Here is a 6000-nt window from a genome sequence, read left to right on the forward strand (position 1 = left end):
GCCGCTGGATCTGGTGTCCCAAAATTAACCCCTGGATATCTCAGTAAAATCATGACCTGCCCTCTAGAAGACTCTGGTTTCAACAAGTTACTCTTTCCACTATGAGGTGCTGTGATTAAGATTTACACAATATGTTACTATAAAATAATGACACAGTTTGAAGGTATAATGTTATTTTTTATATTAAGAAAAGAAATGGAAGAGGGTCAGAAACGATATTTTGGCCTAAGAATATAGGATGATACAGCCCAAGAAGTAAAAAAGATCTTGAAGTTATAAAACACAACAGACCATAGTCATCTAGATTTGATTCCAGTTTCTGACTGGCATTAGACATGTTCTAAGCTCAAGGGGGAAGAAATACAGGTGTCTTTGGATTTTCCTTTAGATTATCCTGCCTGGATTCCAAAACAGGGAAGGAGGCAGGGATTCAAGATAAATGCTTAGTCCAGAAATAAATTCAGTGCATTGGGCTGAGCCTCTCTGGAGAGTGAACTTTCCAGGAGGGTGAGGGTGTAATGCTATAGAAAGGTCAACTTTCTATAGAATGGTCAACTATGACAAGACTGTTGTCACCTCAGCACTACTAGTCCGTTTGGAGGTCTCCTCACGTAAGCATCACTTTAAAAAAGCCAAGAACTGCATTTCCCAGAGTCCCCTTCCCCATATGTGGTGAGTTAGTGTCCCAGTGAGAGGCAACCACTGGAGATTTGGAAGGTAGAACAAAAGCACATTATGTATGCTCTGAAGGGAGATGAAACAAGACAGGGTCAAACAGGAGATTTGCTGTGACTTCCCAGTGAACACTTTTGAACCCTTCATTTTGGTAGATCAGGCTAAAATCACTGATGAAAGATTACCCCAAACTTCACTTCAGTCCCCTATGTCTTTCAATGTCTAAATAAACCACTAAGTCCCAGAGCACAGAGGATTTTAGGGCAGCAGAACTACTCTGTGTGATACTATAATGGTGGATACACATTATCATACATTTGTCAAAAGCTATAGATTGTACACCACCAAGAGCGAACCCTAATGTGAACTGTGGACTTTGGGTGACAATGTGTCAAGGTAGGTTCATCCATTGTAACAAATGTACCATCTGGTGTGGCATATGGACAGTGGGGGAGCATGTGGATGTGGGGGACAGGGGGTATATGGGAACTCACTGCACTTTCTGCTCAATTTTGCTGTAAACCTAAAACTACTCTAAAAAAATAATAATAATAAAGTCTACTCTTTAAAAAGTTCTTTGTACCCAGAATAGCTTCTATTTTCCGCACTAAACCTGAGGAACCTGTGGATTTGCCAACAGAAGTATATTGGAAACCTTAGAAAGAGCCATGTGAAGACCATGGTAAATGTGAAAATTTTGTGAATATAAACATTCAGATTGCGAGTGTAAATATGAAACTTAAATCTCTTGTAAAGAGGATCTGGTTAGAGTGATTACCATATTCTCTCCAAATTTATAAAACTGAATTCTTTCTTTTTACTGTTTTACAGTTTTTGTATTTTTTTCCTTTATTATGTTGTGTTAATGTTATGCTAATGTTATAATGCTGTGTTATGTTTTATGTTATTTTGGAATTCAGATAGATCTGTATCTCCATTTTCTCCACATTCAAATCTTGCCAAACGTATATGAAGCCTCTAAGCACAGGTCCTGGTCCACAATAGGAGCTCAATCAATTTTCATGTCAGTTCTCATTTAGTCCTGTTTTATTAAGCATCTCCCCTGTACCAAAGCTAAGGGATAATCCCTGCCTTCAAGGAGTCTGTAATCTTTTTAAGAAGACAATATACAGATAACAAATGAATAATAGAAATTTTAATAGTTTAACATAGCAATTCAGGAAAACATCCTAAGGTAACGTGTGGTTAACTGCCATAGAGAGGATGCTGGCAGTAAAACAACAGGAGCTAAGAGATGGTACCAACACTCTTGAATATTCATCATCTTGGAAAACCCCAGGCACTTCTGGAAGACCAGACAGTAAGAGGGAGCCAAGGAAATGGAAAAATCCTTTCCCTCCTCCACATTCTCTTCCACAATATTTTACATCCAGTGAGATTCTTCAGGTTGAATGGAGCCAGATATCTAAGTGGATTAATTGTTCTTTATAACAACATTTTGAACCATGAAGCATGGGTGACCTCCCATCACTCGCTCTCCACTAGCTAAATCGTGCAACTGTAATAAACAAATAAATGGAATTTGCCTCCCTGCCAAGGATGTGCTGCTGTCATCTTTCCACCACAGTCATCAATTAAAGGATTAAATAATGAATGAACTGGCAGAGTTCAACTATAATCTTCAGACTCAAACTCCAAAGATGCTCCATGAACAGCAGTAGGGGATTTATGGTTTTCATTTTCCTTCACCTCATTCCATGGGGGTGCACACAGCCATAAACACACTCATTCACACACACGCACATGCACAAACACACACATTTGCACACCACATGCACTCTCTCCCACGGCATCTCTTGCCATTTGCGTGGCTTTTTCAATTAGGTAATGAACTTATTTAACTCATGGAGGGATACGTATTCATCTTGGAGGGAAGTTGCTTTGATCCTTTAGTTGAGAACAGAGCTCTGGTAAATCTGGCCAGAAGTCCCAACCTGGAGTGAGGCCAGGAGAGGACAGGCACTCAAAATCCCAAGCCAGCAGACACTCCGCTTGACATGTGCGACAGTGACTTGGAAGAGGGCTGCTGCTCACAGGGGCTTCCAGCTGCCCAGGGACACCCATCTGGGGTGCATTTTCTCCAAAGGCTAGTGAAGCTACAAGTATGCATGAGTTCAGCAAAGATTTAGATAAAGACATGATGCCCACCCATAATGCAATATGGAGAGGTTGTTAGAGATACTGAGTAACCATAGTGGTAACTTATACTTATAAATCCTCTACAACAGGACAGGCAGCGTGCCAAATACTTTCCATGGATTATCTCATTTAAGCCTCACAATAACCCCGTAAGGTAAGCACATGATTAACCTGGTCTTTGAAATGAGAAACCTGGTGCTCAGGGAAGTTAAATAACAAAAAAATCACACAGCTGGTATGTGGAGTAGAACTGAGATTCAAACCAGTCAGATGGATTCCAGAGCCTACTCATATAATAGCCGCATGTCTTAACTTCTTTTATATTTTTTAGCACTCCTAAACTTCTGAGATTCATTGTATAGAATGACAATATCCATTATCATATTCTCCACAAATTCTCCCTTAATACCATAATAAGAAACAGACTAAGCATATGCAGGCACAAATACACATGCACGCATATAAGTGTGTACCCGTGCACATATGCAAACACTCACGTGTAGCCAAGGAGGGTGACTAATGGCCGTACAGAGAACACCCTTAATTCTCTCTTTCTGCCAACCAGGAAGGATGTGCAGATTGAATCAAACTCTCAGACACCGTCTCGTCCAGCACCCCTGCTACACCTCAAACCCAACACTAGACAGGTAACATCACCTGGGAGTCCTTAGCACCTTAGGAACATGAGAGTCCACGACAAAACATGAGCAGACTACATACAGCCCTAAAGCGGGCAAAAAGGTGTCCATTTGAGCCCACGAGTGAGTTATCAACCGTCAGCATCCTCTCCCAGAACTAGTTCAGGGTAATAATGATCAGGTCTTGTGCTGGGCAAACACACAGGTTAAAGTTGATCCACTCAGGCCACATCAAGGTTGTTGCATGCCCCCAGCCCCATGCCCTTCTACTCTGACACTAGGATAAGTAGGCTCATTAGTCTGATCCATCTCCTTCCCTATCCTCCCTGCCAGCTGTCCTCCTGAGACATCAGTCCTGCCTGATTTGCTCTTGTCGGCAGTGTTGGCTGAGGGTGGTCCTTGGCAAGGGGGACAGAGGGGAGCTTTATCCCTTCTTAGGAATGATCAGGACTCCCAAGGCCCAGGGGCAACCCTGTTCCCTTCAGCTCCTTACAGAACTTGTCCTTTGCCTTCCAAAGGCACATGTGGTGTCTGGAAACATTCCTGTGTCTTGAAAGCCCCATCTGCTCCCTGATGGAAGCTGCCCACGCAGAGGCTAAACTTCCCTCTGTTGTTTTATAAAGAGCAGAGCCTCCTTTGCAAGTCTCCAAATAAAGTCCTTCCCTCCCAAACATAAACACTGACACCCAAATGTTTGGTTCTATTGGGTCTCTTATCTCAATTCACTCACTAAGGGAGCTGAGCCCAGCATAGTGTTTTACCAAAGGCCTCCCTACCTCCCAAAGGCACTGCTGAAAAGGAGCCCAGCTGCAGCCCCCTCATTGCCTGTGGCCTAGCCAAGGTCAAGAGAACCAAGGGGAACGGTAACTCCTCCCAGAAGTTACATGGTCTGAAGGGGAGGAGAGAGATCACAGAACCACGTGGCATTCTTGCAAATGCTAATGCATTCATGCAACTGGGCTACTGGGCAGAAATGGGCCTGGCCTTGAGGTCATAAAGGCAGGAATAAATCTTTCCAATGTTGTTGTGATTTCCATCTCAACATTGAAAAGTCACTGTATTTGTTTTAAATCATAGGTCTCTGCTGAAGTTTGGGTCCCTTAGAGAAGAGAGGATGGGACAGTCCACCTGGAAAAGGCAGAAAGTTGACTAGGAGCAGACCTGACTGGACACGGGCGGAAGAAGGCCTTGGCGCATCAGACTGGCCTCCTCTGCCAGGGAAGGCTTGTGCCAGTCCCAGCTCCGGCTAGAGGTCACTGCTGGGGCAGAGGGGCCACAGGGACAACACTGCTCTGTGCTCTGACCTCTCCTCAATCCTTGGCTTGCTAAAGAGGCCCAATATTTCCTTTCTACTCACATTCCCTTTGTAGGGAACACCCCCTTACCCCACCCCAACCCTGAGCCTACAGAGGTCTTATATGCCACACCCCAACTGGATACCTGACTCAAAACCACTTTCGGGGCCACAGCTAGTTAAATTTCTACCCTTAAAGAAACTTTAGCTTCGGAATTCCTTGGCGGTCTAGTGGTTAGGACTCGGCGCATTCACTGTCGTGGGCCCAGGTTTAATCCCTACTGGAGGAACTAAGATCCTGCAAGCCGCGCAGTGCGGGCAAAAAAAAAAAAAAAAGAAACTTTATCTTAGAGATCCAGGTCTGTGGATAGGCAACTGATGCTGGGCACTAAGACAACAGACATGGATTTGAGTTCCAATTTTGCTACACATTAGCTGTGCTGCTCTGGGCAATTACTTTTAACAACTCTAGGCTTCAGTTTCGTCACCTATGAAATGGAGACCTTGATAGTTAACTACCCCATAGGGTTCTCGCAAGAATTACTTCAGGGCAAGCACTTGGAACAGGACCTGGACAGTGGCAAGCTCTCCATATATAATAACAATTATTATCATATTTACTACCATTTCTATTACCATAGTAACACAAAGCCACTGGTAACCAGAAGTCATATCAGAGTACAAATTAAGAGTATTGAAGATGAAATCAGTCTGCCAAGTGAAGCCAAGACAAGAAACCATGTGGCCCCAGAAGAAGGGAAGGAAGAAGGGAGGTAGAAAGGATATAATTCTGCTGCCTTTTCAGCTCCTTGAGACCCACTCTGAATCCACTATTAGATGCCTTGAGATTCCCCCATATCATGACTATAAAAACCCTCTCTCTTAGATATACAGATTGCCAACAAACACATGAAAGGATGCTCAACATCACTAATCATTAGAGGAATGCAACTCAAAACTACAATGAGGTATCACCTCACACCAGTCAGAATGGCCATCTTCAAAAAATCTACAAACAATAAATGCTGGAGAGGGTGTGGAGAAAAGGGAACCCTCTTGCACTGTTGGTGGGAATGTAAATTGATACAGCCACTATGGAGAACAGTACGGAGGCTCCTTAAAAAACTAAAAATAGAACTACCATATTACCCAGCAATCCCACTGCTGGGCATATACCCTGAGAAAACCGTAATTCAAAAAGAGACATGTACCACAATGTTCACTGCAGCACTA

Source organism: Balaenoptera acutorostrata, chromosome 15 (assembly GCF_949987535.1).
Source record: "Balaenoptera acutorostrata chromosome 15, mBalAcu1.1, whole genome shotgun sequence".
NCBI lineage: Eukaryota > Metazoa > Chordata > Mammalia > Artiodactyla > Balaenopteridae > Balaenoptera > Balaenoptera acutorostrata.